General features: G+C 41.1%; 1 protein-coding gene across 1 annotated transcript in view; it reads left to right on the forward strand.

Moving 5' to 3' along the window:
- Nucleotides 1–1,608: 1,608 nt before the first annotated feature.
- LOC118381216 (phosphatidylinositol 4-phosphate 3-kinase C2 domain-containing subunit beta-like) overlaps nucleotides 1,609–13,574 on the forward strand; it is a 125,272-nt gene continuing 113,306 nt past the window's right edge. The window contains exon 1 of the mRNA XM_052473761.1: nucleotides 1,609–1,939. The gene's annotated coding sequence lies outside the window, so the exon portion shown is untranslated. The remainder of the gene's footprint in view (nucleotides 1,940–13,574) is intronic.

Consider the following 13,574-nt stretch of genomic DNA (forward strand, 5'->3'; position numbering starts at 1 on the left):
ACGCGCTCTCACCACTGGTGTCCCCCAGGGCTCTGTTCTAGGCCCTCTCCTATTCTCGCTATACACCAAGTCACTTGGCTCTGTCATAACCTCACATGGTCTCTCCTATCATTGCTATGCAGACGACACACAATTAATCTTCTCCTTTCCCCCTTCTGATGACCAGGTGGCGAATCGCATCTCTGCATGTCTGGCAGACATATCAGTGTGGATGACGGATCACCACCTCAAGCTGAACCTCGGCAAGACGGAGCTGCTCTTCCTCCCGGGGAAGGACTGCCCGTTCCATGATCTCGCCATCACGGTTGACAACTCCATTGTGTCCTCCTCCCAGAGCGCCAAGAACCTTGGCGTGATCCTGGACAACACCCTGTCGTTCTCAACTAACATCAAGGCGGTGGCCCGTTCCTGTAGGTTCATGCTCTACAACATCCGCAGAGTACGACCCTGCCTCACACAGGAAGCGGCGCAGGTCCTAATCCAGGCACTTGTCATCTCCCGTCTGGATTACTGCAACTCGCTGTTGGCTGGGCTCCCTGCCTGTGCCATTAAACCCCTACAACTCATCCAGAACGCCGCAGCCCGTCTGGTGTTCAACCTTCCCAAGTTCTCTCACGTCACCGCGCTCCTCCGCTCTCTCCACTGGCTTCCAGTTGAAGCTCGCATCCGCTACAAGACCATGGTGCTTGCCTACGGAGCTGTGAGGGGAACGGCACCTCAGTACCTCCAGGCTCTGATCAGGCCCTACACCCAAACAAGGGCACTGCGTTCATCCACCTCTGGCCTGCTCGCCTCCCTACCACTGAGGAAGTACAGTTCCCGCTCAGCCCAGTCAAAACTGTTCGCTGCTCTGGCCCCCCAATGGTGGAACAAACTCCCTCACGACGCCAGGACAGCGGAGTCAATCACCACCTTCCGGAGACACCTGAAACCCCACCTCTTTAAGGAATACCTAGGATAGGATAAGTAATCCTTCTCACCCCCCTTTAAGATTTAGATGTATTGTAAAGTGACTGCTCTACTGGATGTCATAAGGTGAATGCACCAATTTGTAAGTCGCTCTGGATAAGAGCGTCTGCTAAATGACTTAAATGTAATGTAAATGTAACAGTGATGGTGGAGAAATGGCAGGAGCAGTGGAATAGAGATACTAAGGGCAGGCATTTATTTACTGATACAGTGTGGACATTATTGGAGGGAAAGAGAGAAGATGATAGCTAGTATGAGGGAGAAGGGATACAGGAAATACGTTTAAAGAGTATATTGAGTAGAACGTCATTAGATATAGTCTCAAATATGTTATCTTTTTTAAGAGCAAAGGGGCTGGCAGGTAGTATTTAGTTTCTCCCCGTCTGGCCCACACTCCAGTACAGTAAGTTGCGGTAATGCATCATAACGTTGGATGCCTAGATTAACCCCACCGAAGAAGAAGAAGAAGAAGAAGAAGAAGAAGAAGAAGAAGAAGAAGAAGAAGAAGAAGAAGAAGAAGAAGAAGAAGAAGAAGAAGAACGCACCGAATTGCCTACCGCAATTGCACCCTTCTGTCAGGCAAAATAGAAACAAGCAAATAGGGTGTTGTTACATAAACTGTCCGCCAGAGGTCACGTTTCTCCAAGTGATTCTCACTTGCCGCTCCGGCCCCAACACACGCGGATGAGAAGGCGATGAGCAGCGGATCAGCAAAACAAAAAAAAAGGCAAAATAACCGGTTTATAGTGACGAGGGGCTGGCTGGATTATTATTCAACAATTAGGGACGCGGGTACGGATTTTCGCCTTTAATCACGTTAATGCGTGATATATCAACAATATCAGACACCGGAAATTGTTGGATACAGTTTGGAATCAACAATATTTTGAATCAATATTTGAGCAGCCTGAAAGTAAAATAATTCTGATATTATGACACCAGCTCGTTGGCGGCCATAAAGCTAAAGCAGGTAAGGGGGGTTTTCACCAGGAATTAATAATCAATGTCCAAACATATGTTACATGTCAGATGGAATATTGTGTTTTGTTGCATTTCAAATGAAGTTGGTGAGCAGTGAAGTTGGTAGCTCGCTCGTGTCTACTTGCAGTAAAATACCGATTGCGCTGTTGTTGGTCGCCTGAACAGAATGACGCTGTTCGGTGGCAGACCGAGGCACAGGCGGATAGCCCACGACTATTTTATACTTTTCTAATGATCTGATAATACGAAATAAGAAATAGGCCCAGAGTGTGGGCAACAACTCACTATTCAAAATAGGCTATCGCTTTATATATGTTGTGTTACAATGTATCCTAATCAAACCTCGGTCATGCCATGGTTACATTTCTGACTGTGACCGTTTAGATAGGCGTTACAGTGTAACCAAAACCATGTCGTGGTTGCACCAGTAAAGTATTTGCTGTGGCATTGTTTTGAAGGCGAAAGCTGTCAGGTTGGTAGGTTGAATTCAGTCAGCCATGTCATGAAATAGCCAACAAACCGTGACATCAAACAGCCAGGTTGCTGGGCTAATGGAGGAAATGTATAGTAGTAGGGTTTCGACTTTTAAGCAGGTGACATTCTTGCCAAGAAACCCGACGTTGAATTGCATTTAATTCTATGTCGGGCAGAGATCAACGTTTGAATCATGACCTGTACTAGCCAATGTTGAATAAAATTATATGTTAACGTACTTTACCGGTTGTCAGTGGCCTTTTGGCGGTAGAAATGTGAGACAATAATGTTATATCCACAAGAATGTAATAATTACATACATTTTTCAATGGTCTGGTAGTGCTTCAGATTTATATAATCTGAAGCATGATCACAAGAACTTGCTGAGCTCTTGCATATATTTACATGGTTCTGTGCATGCTTCAGGTGATACAAATCCGAACGCACTACCAGCCCTTTGAAAGGTTTATGTAATAAGACTGGATATATTGTCTCACATTCTTACCGCCAACAGGACCAACCTCGTGGACAACTGGTAAAGTACATTAAAATATACTTTTATTCAACATTCTGGCATGTAGAGCTCGTGAGTAAACTTTTCTGATTCAAATGCTAATTTCTGCCTGATGTAGAGCTCAATGCAATTCAATGTCGAGTTTCCAGGCAAGTGACATTTGACATTCTTGAGAAAAGGGCATGGCACATGTGACAACATTGTGCACATGGTGGGCTTATAGCAAGCAATTAACCAAGTATAAACAATTCAATCTGCCAAGATGTCATCAAGTTGTAAATTAGAGAGAAAAAGAGGGAAAGAGATTGACAACCTTCATTTTGCTATCTCACACATCCTCACACACCTTTATAATATTCTCCTGTCTTTAGTATACTCATGAACACATGTCCCTGACAGTATGCGCTGCATGATCATATACTTGCCAAAGCAAGTGAAATAGATAACATACAAATGTGAAATAAACAACAAATGTACAGTAAATGTTACATTCACAAAAGCTCCAAAATAATAAAGACATTTCAAATGTCATTGTCTGTATACAGTATTGTAATGATGTGCAAATAGCACACAAGGGAAAATAAATAAACATAAATATAGGTTGAATTTGCAATGGCGTTTGTTATTCACTGTTTGCCCGTTTCTTGTGGCGACAGGTCACAGAGTGTAGAGTTGAGAGTTTATCAAAATTGGATTTGTTTTTGAAGTCTGTGTAATCTGAGGGAAATATGTGTTTTACTATATTAGACATTTGACAGGAGGTTAGGAAGTGCAGCTCAGTTTCCACCACATTCTGTGGGCAGTGTGCACATAGCCTGCCTTCTCAAGAGAGCCAGGTCTGCCTACAGTGGCGGCCTTTCTCAATAGCAAGGCTATGCTCACTGAGTCTGTACATAGTCAAACCCTTCCTTTCAGTCACAGTGGCCTGTTTTTGGGATAATTCTTTCCAATGTGTCAAGTAATTATCTTTTTGTTTTCTAATGATTTGGTTGTGTCTAATTGTGTTGTTGTCCTGGGGCTCTGTAGGGTGTGTTTGTGAACAGAGCCTCAGGACCGGCTTGCTTAGGGGACTCTTCTCCAGGTTCATCTCTCTTTAGGTGATGGCTTTGTTATAGAAGGTTGGGTATTTCTTCCTTTTAGGTTGTTGTAGAATTTAGTGGCTCTTTTCTGGATTTTGATCATTAGCGGGTATCGGCTTAATTCTGCTCTGCTTGCATTATTTGGTGTTTTACGTTGTACACAGAGGATATTTTTTGCAGAATTCTGCATGCAGCGTCTCAATTTGGTGTTTGTTCCATTTTGTGAATTCTTGGTTGGTGAGCGGACCCCAGACCACACAACCATAAAGGGCAATGGGTTCTAGAACTGATTCAAGTATTTTTAGCCAGATCCTAATTGGTATGTCAAATGTTATGTTCCTTTCGATGGCATAGAAGGCCTTTCTTGCCTTGTCTCTCAGATCGTGCACAGCTTTTTGGCGCTGATGTTTAGGCCGAGATATGTATACTTGTTTTGTGTGCTCTAGGGCAATGGTGTCTAGAAAGAATTTGTATTTCTGGTCCTGGACACTGACATTTTTTGTAACATTATTTTTGTCTTACTGAGATTTACTGTCAGGGTCCAGGTCTGACAAAATCTGTGGATACGATCATCAGCAAACAGTAGACATTTGAGTTCAGATTCTAGGAGGGTGAGACCAGGTGCTGCAGACTGTTCTAGTACCCTCGCCAATTCGTTGATATATATGTTGAAGAGGGTGGGGCTCAAGCTGCCTCCCTGTCTCACCTCACGGCCCTGTGGAAATAAATGTGATTTTTGCTCATTTTAACTGCACCCTTGTTGTTTGTGTACATGGATTTTATATTGTCGTATGTTTTTCTCCCAACACCACTTTCCATCAATTTGTATAGCAGACCTCATTCCAAATTGAGTCAAAAGCTTTTTTGAAATCCATAAAGCATGAGACTTTGCCTTTGTTTGTTCATTTGTCAATTAGGTTGTGCATGGTCTGTCGTATGGTAATTTGGTAAAAAGACAATTTGACATTTGCTCTGTACATTGTTGTCACTGAGGAAATGTACGAGTCTGCTGTTAGTGATAACGCAGAGGATTTTCCCAAGGTTGCTGTTGACGCATATCCCACAGTTGTTATCAAAATTTTCTTCACTTTTGTGGATTGGGGTGATCAGTCCTTGGTTCCAAGTAAGATACCAGAGCTAACAATGATGAGAGTTTAAGCTTAGCCAATTGGAATTTTTGGTCTGTATAATTGAATCAAAATCTCCTATGGAAGAACTTTATGGTGATAAGACGATTGGAATCATTTCCCTGTTTGACCGCTAGGTTTTACTTGTATTATGACACCTCCGCTGTTGAGCTCTACTGTAGAGAGTTTTTGACTCCCCCATCGTTGTGGTGTAGAAATGTGTTGTCCCCGCCCCACCCACTTTATTTAACCAGGAAGTTGAGAACAAGTTCTCATTTACAATTGCGACCCGGCCAAGATAAAGCAAAGCAGTTCGACACATACAACAACACAGAGTTACACATGGAGTAAAACAAACATACAGTCAATAATACAGTAGAAAAATAAGTCTATATACAATGTGAGCAAATGAGGTGAGATAAGGGAGGTAAAGGCAAAAGAAGGCCATGGTGGCGAAGTAAATACAATATAGCAAGTAAAACACTGGAATGGTAGATTTGCAGTGGAAGAATGTGCAAGGTAGAGAGAAATAATGGGGTGCAAAGGAGCTTTTTAAATAAATACAGTAGGGGGAGAGGTAGTTGTTTGGGCTAAATTATAGATGGGCTATGTACAGGTGCAGTAATCTGTGAGTTGCTCTGACAGCTGGTGCTTAAAGCTAGTGAGGGAGATAAGTGTTTCCAGTTTCAGGGATTTTTGTCGTTCGTTCCAGTCATTGGCAGCAGAGAACTGGAAGGAGAGGCGGCCAAAGGAAGAATTGGTTTTGGGGGGTGACCAGAGAGATATACCTGCTGGAGCGCGTGCTACAGGTGGGTGATGCTATGGTGACCAGCGAGCTGAGATAAGGGGGAACTTTACCTAGCAGGGTCTTGTAGATGACCTGGAGCCAGTGGGTTTGGCGACGAGTATGAAACGAGGGCCAGCCAACGAGAGCGTACAGGTCGCAGTGGTGGGTAGTATATAGGGCTTTGGTGACAAAACGGATGGCACTGTGATAGACTGCATCCAATTTGTTGAGTAGGGTATTGGAGGCTATTTTGTAAATGACATCGCCGAAGTCGAGGATTGGTAGGATGGTCAGTTTTACAAGGGTATGTTTGGCAGCATGAGTGAAGGATGCTTTGTTGCGAAATAGGAAGCCAATTCTAGATTTAACTTTGGATTGGAGATGTTTGATGTGAGTCTGGAAGGAGAGTTTACAGTCTAACCAGACACCTAGGTATTTGTAGTTGTCCACATATTCTAAGTCAGAACCGTCCAGAGTAGTGATGTTGGACGGGTGGGTAGGTGCAGGCAGCGATCGGTTGAAGAGCATGCATTTAGTTTTACTTGAATTTAAGAGCAATTGGAGGCCACAGAAGGAGAGTTGTATGGTGTTGAAGCTCGTCTGGAGTAGAGGTCGACCGATTAATCGGAATGGCCGATTTCAAGTTTTCATAACAATCGTAAATCTGTATTTTTGGGCGCCGATTTGCCTATTTCTTTAAGCCTTTATTTAACTAGGCAAGTCAGTTAAAACCTCTTAAGCTTACCCCTTACTTTTTTGAACATTCTGTTAAAAATCGCGCAACATTTCAGCGTCCTGCTATTCATGCCAGGAATATAGTATATGCGTATGATTAGTATGTTTGGATAGAAAACACTCTGACGTTTCTAAAACTGGTTAAATCACGGCTGTGACTATAACACAACGTGTGTTTCATCGAAAAGCGCAAGGAAAACTGATCACCAAAAACTGGAAAAAATATCAATGCACCACTTGCATGTATTGTCTATGGGACAGCAAATTAGATGGGGCTGAGATTGCAAGTCCTACAGCTTCCACACGATGTCGCCAGTCTTGTCAATTGCCTGGGAGTTGTTTCTTGGTCAAACGAGTAAGAGAGATCCCATTCCTTCCGGTCTCCGACAGGATTTTTTGGAAGAGAGATTTTCGACCATGATTTGAAGACGTGGAGCTATTGAATACACATCGCCCCGTGATCAATTTGATAGATTATTAACGTTTACAAATACCTAAAGTTGGATTACAAAAGTATTTCGAAGTGTTTTGTGAAAGTTTATCGTCAACTTTTTTAATTTAAAAAAATGACGTTGCGTTTTAAAACGCTGTTTTTTTCCGGATCACACACTTTTCATAGATCGATATTTTGGGTATATATGGACCGATTTAATCGGAAAAAAGACCCAATAGTGATGTTTATGGGACATATAGGAGTGCCAACAAAGAAGCTCGTCAAAGGTAATGAATTGTTTTATATTTTATTTCTGCGTTTTGTGTAGCGCCGGCTATGCTAATTTTTTTTTACGTCCCCTTCAGGTATTTCGGGGTGTTGCATGCTATCAGATAATAGCTTCTCATGCTTTCGCCGAAAAGCATTTTTAAAATCTGACTTGTTGGCTGGATTCACAACGAGTGTAGCTTTAATTCAGTACCCTGCATGTGTGTTTTAATGAACGTTTGAGTTTTAACGAGTGCTATTAGCATTTAGCGTAGTGCATTTGCATTTCCAGATGGCTAGATGAGGCACCTGCGTGTCGGGTGGGCTTAAGAGGTTTTAAGAACACATTCTTATTTTCAATGACGGCCTAGGAACTGTGGGTTAACTGCCTCGTTCAGGGGCAGAACGACAGATTTTCACCTTGCAGTCAGCTCGGGGGACCCAATCTTGCACCCTTACAGTTAACTAGTCCTATGCAATAACGACCTGCCTCTCTCTCGATGCACTCCGTGAGGAGCCTGCCTGTTACGCGAATGCAGTAAGCCAAGGTAAGTTGCTAGCTAGCATTAAACTTATCTAATAAAAAACAATCATAATCACTAGTTAACTACACATGGTTGATGATATTACTAGATATTATCTAGCGTGTCCTGCGTTGCATATAATCTGACTGAGTATACAAGTATCTAACTATCTGACTGAGTGGTAGGCAGAAGCAGGCGCGTAAACATTAATTGAAACGGCACTTTTGTGCGTTTTGCCAGCAGCTCTTCGTTGTGCGTCAAGCATTGCGCTGTTTATGACTTCAAGCCTATCAACTCCCAAGATGAGGCCGGTGTTAGTACGCGCTAATAGCGTTTCAAACGTCACTCGCTTTGAGCCTTCTAGTAGTTGTTCCCCTTGCTCCGCATGGGTAACGCTGCTTCAATGGTGGCTGTTGTCGTTGTGTTGCTGGTTCGAGCCCAGGGAGGAGTTCAAGAGGGACTGAAGCTATTGTTACACTGGCAATACTAAAGTGCCTATAAGAACATCCAATAGTCAAAGGTTAATGAAATACAAATAGTATAGAGGGAAATAGTCCTATGATTCCTATAATAACTACAACCTAAAACTTCTTACCTGGGAATATTGAAGACTCATGTTAAAAGGAACCACCAGCTTTCATATGTTCTCATGTTCTGAGCAAGGAACTGAAACTTTAGCTTTCTTACGTAGCACATATTGCACTTTTACTTTCTTCTCCAACACTTTGTTTTTGCATTATGTAAACCAAATATTTACTTGAGGCTAAATTGATTTTATTGATGTATTATATTAAGTTAAAATAAGTGTTTATTCAGTATTGTTGTAATTGTCATTATTACAAAAAAATAAAAATAAATTGGACGATTTAATCTGTATCGTCTTTTTTGGTCCTCCAATAATCGGTATCGGTATCGTCTGGAGTTTGTGTCCTGTTAACAGTGTCCGAAGAAGGGCCAGAAGTATACAGAATGGTGTTGTCTGCGTAGAGGTGGATCAGAGACTCACCAGCAGCAAGAGCGGCATCATTGATGTATACAGAGAAGAGAGTTGGTCCAAGAATTGTACCCTGAGGCACCCCCATCGAGACTGCCAGAGGCCCGGACAACAGATTTGACACACTGAACTCTATCAGAGAAGTAGTTGTGCTGTGCTGTACCTCAAGCATTGCTAAGACCTGCTGGCAAATGCAGTAATGTTTGAATGAATAGTCACGAGCCTGCTGCTGCCTAGCACCGCTCAGTCAGACTGCTCTATCAAATATCAAATCATAGACTTAATTATAATATAGTAAACACAGAAATACGAGCCTTCGGTCATTAATATGGTAAAATCCGGAAACTATCATTTTGAAAACAAAACATTTATTCTTTCAGTGAAATACAGAACCATTCTGTATTTTATCGAACGGGTGGCAAACCTAAGTCTAAATATTGCTTTTACATTGCACACCCTTCAATGTTATGTCATAAATATGTCAAATTCTGACAAATTAGTTTGCAAAGAGCCAGGAGGCCGGCCCAAACTGTTGCATATACCCTGAATCTGCATGCAATGAACGCAAGAGAAGTGACAGTTAGTTAATTAACATTGAAGTTAATTAGTTAATATTGCCTGCTAACATTAATTTCTTTTAACTGCAGGTTTAAAAAAATATACTTCTGTGTATTGATTTTAAGAAAGGCATTGATGTTTATGGCTAGGTCGTGCAACGATTGTGCTTTTGTTAAATCATCACCCGTTTGGCGAAGTAGGCTGTGATTCGATGATAAATTAACAGGCGTCACATTGATTATATGCAATGCAGGACAAGCTAGTTAACCTAGTAATATCATCAACCATGTGTAGTTAACTAGTGATTATATGAAGATTGATTGTTTTTTTATAGGATACGTTTAATGCTAGTTAGCAACTTACCTTGGCTTCTTGCTGCACTCGCATAACAGGTGGTCAGCCTGCCACGCAGTTTCCTCGTGGAATGCAATGTAATCGGCCATAATCGATTCATTGGTCGACCTCTAGAAAATATTTCAGTTTTAAAGCTAATTTCCTGCAATTCCACATGTTCTGACTTGGCTAATGCTGTGTTCTTTTGCTTCTAGGTCTATGACAATACCAGTATTGCGATATTTTAAAACATGAACCAGACTAAACTCTTTGATTCTTTATAAACCTGCTATATGTAAAATAGAGTATTGCAACACTGGTCTCGCCCTGGCCCTAGTATACTGATCAAAAATATAAACGCAACATGTAAAGTGTTGGTTTCATGAGTTGAAATAAAAGATCCCAGAAATGTTCCATATGCACAAAAATCTTATTTTTCTCAAATTGTGTGCACAAAATTGTTTACGTACCAGTTAGTGAGCATTTATTGTTTGCCAAGAAAATCTATCCACCTGACAGGTGTGGCATATCAAGAAGCTAATTAAACAGCATGATCATTACACAGGTGCACCTTGAACTGGTGACAATAAAAGGCCACTCTAAAATATGCAGTTTTGTCAAACAACACCACAGATGTCTCAAGCTTTGGGGGAGTGTGCAAATAGCATGCTGACTGCCATCAGAGCTGTTGTCAGATAATTTAATGTTAATTTCTCTATAATGCATTGATGTTAGAGGGACAATTAAAGCCAAGATAATAGAATTCATTGTCCTTGACAATCAACCTTTCTCTGTTGTGGGTGATGTTGGCTTTCGCCAACTGGTCGAGCACCAGTTAACACTACCAAGTGCGCTATTTTTCCGATGTTTCCCTACCGGAGTTACACAGTAATAGCGTCACTGCTATTAGCTTCACGGCATACATACTATTGAACTCCGTTTGGGTCTTAGCGTGTCATAAAAGAGACAGTAGCACTGTCAAAGCTGTACAAAAAAGTTCGCAAACACCGGCCATGAACGATGTGTTTACAATACCACGTTGGTAATAAAGCATAATTTGTTAGACCGCAAATTCTGGGGTAGCTAGCTTTAGCTTGGTACCTAGCTAGCACCAATACAACCAGCCTGAAAACGATGACCAAGAGATACTGTTGTAATTTTCATTATTCTTAGCAATGATTTAGGAATCCTTGTGAGTAAGTATTAGCTAGGTAGCCAATTGTTGTTCGCCTATTGAAATTGAACTTCAGTTCATGAAAATAAATAGCTAGCCAGCTTCTTAACCCTGTTGCCCAAAGCTAAAGTTATAAGCAACCAGCTAGCTTCATCTGGCTAGTGAAGCTCGACTGGACCGGGTTATGTGTTGTGAAGCTAGCCACAAAAAGGATTGAATAGGGGAATTTATGCCATACTTCTTATTTTGAAGGCTAACCGCAAAGTCCACTATTATGGCTAGCTTCACATAGATGAGTCCGTCCACCATTACTCAAATATGAACTGTCTTATAAATTAGGGTTATTTTAGATGATGACACCTAGCTATATACATAGCTAGCTAACTATAGCTACTGAAACAGATTGTTTTATTGCTATGTTTTGGGGAAGAACATTGTTTGCATCCATGAGCTAGCTAGCTTTTTTTATGACCAGCACTGTAGGTGTGCGAGACAACTCTACCAGCATCATAGCATACGTATCGATGAATCGTTGAGACATATGAAATGCGAGTGATTGTGTAATCAATGTGTAATAACTACATAACAAAATTATTGAACACAGAAAATTATTAAGTGACTTGCAGTCATAATTCAGGTCCTGATTGGTCAACAAACTTATTTGACACATCAAATAGTTTTATTTGACACATCAAATAGTTTTATTTGACACATCAAATAGTTTTATTTGACACGTCAAATAGTTTTAAATAGTATATTTTTTGACATGCAAAGACCCAAACGGCGTTCCATAGAAATCCTGGTTGAGAATGAAATGACGGAACAAATGAACAACGAAACAGCACATCAAGTAAGTGAAAGAAATAGGTTTTGATTATGTTTTACTGGTAATGGGGACATATATAAATGCCAACAAAGTAACGTGTGTGTGTGTGTGTCCTTTATTTAACTAGGCAAGTCAGTTAAGGACAAATTCCTATTTACAATGACGGCCAAACCTGGACAAAGCTGGGCCAATTGTGCGCCGCCCTATGGGACTCCAAATCATGGCCGGATGTGATACAGCCTGGATTCGAATCAGGGACTATAGTGACGCATCTTGTGTTGAGATGCAGTGCCCTAGACCGCTGCATCCATGTGTGTGTGTCAACTATTCAACTGTACTAGAATGCTTAAAAGGCAGCAAAAAAATGTAATATCGGTTATCGGTTTAATTGGCCAAAAATGTTTTTTTTTTTAAAGCAAGGGGGAATATCGGAAATATTATAAAGCTTATGTGGTATACCATGTGATTGACAGACATCACTGTCACTGATATTAGATCACTGAGGGAAACCCTTCCAACTAACCAGACAATTAACCAAAGAGGTTAGGACCTAACATTAGCAACAGTTGCTGTAATGTTGTTGACACATCCAGTAGGATTTAGGATCAGCTGTCAGACCAGTTAGTCTGGTTGTGGTCAGGTTGTTGTTTTATCAACTGTGGATATTGGACCATTAGTACTAATGTAGGTATGCACTGCAGAGAACCAACAGAGAATAGGAAAGGGATTGTTTATGAATTGGGATGTGTGGATCATTTAAAAATTCTCTGAACAGATTTTTTTCCCGAGGCAGTTACCCCACATGACCTCTGCCAAGGATTATGTCCTGTTATGCCATTTTATGTCATATCATGATCTCCAGTACAGCAACTGTATAATCATTAGAGTACAGCTATAAGCTATAATATAAATGATAAGCTTCCTTTCTTCTGCACTGAGGCTGAGCAAAACGGTAGGACAGTTGATCCCAGAATGAACCTGGTTAGATGCCAGAGATCTTTTGGCCATTAACATCCTTGGGTGATATAAAGTAGGTAGAAAAGATAATGGACCTACAGTGGGGCAAAAAACTATTTAGTCAGCCACCAATTGTGCAAGTTCTCCCATTTAAAAAGATGAGAGAGGCCTGTAATTTTCATCATAGGTACACTTCAACTATGACAGACAAAATGAGAAAAAAATCCAGAAAATCACATTGTAGGATTTTTAATGAATTTATTTGCAAATTATGGTGGAAAATAAGTATTTGGTCAATAACAAAAGTTTATCTCAATACTTTGTTATATACCCTTTGTTGGCAATGACAGAGGTCAAATGTTTTCTGTAAGTCTTCACAAGGTTTTCACACACTGTTGCTGGTATTTTGGCCCATTCCTCCATGCAGATCTTCTCTAGAGCAGTGATGTTTTGGGGCTGTTGCTGGGCAACATGGACTTTCAACTCCCTCCAAAGATTTTCTATAGGGTTGAGATCTGGAGACTGGCTAGGCCACTCCAGGACCTTGAAATGCTTCTTATGAAGCCACTCCTTGGAAGGATGGAAGGAGGTTTTCACTCAAAATGTCACGATACATGGCCACATTCATTATTTCCTTTACACGGATCAGTCGTCCTGGTCCCTTTGCAGAAAAACAGCCCCAAAGCATGATGTTTCCACCCCCATGCTTCACAGTAGGTATGGTGTTCTTTGGATGCAACTCAGCATTCTTTGTCCTCCAAACACGACAAGTTGAGTTTTTACCAAAAAGTTATAGTTTGGTTTAATCTGACCATATGACATTCTCCCAATCTTCTTCTGGA

The sequence above is a fragment of the Oncorhynchus keta genome, chromosome 21, assembly GCF_023373465.1.
Source record: "Oncorhynchus keta strain PuntledgeMale-10-30-2019 chromosome 21, Oket_V2, whole genome shotgun sequence".
Lineage (NCBI taxonomy): Eukaryota > Metazoa > Chordata > Actinopteri > Salmoniformes > Salmonidae > Oncorhynchus > Oncorhynchus keta.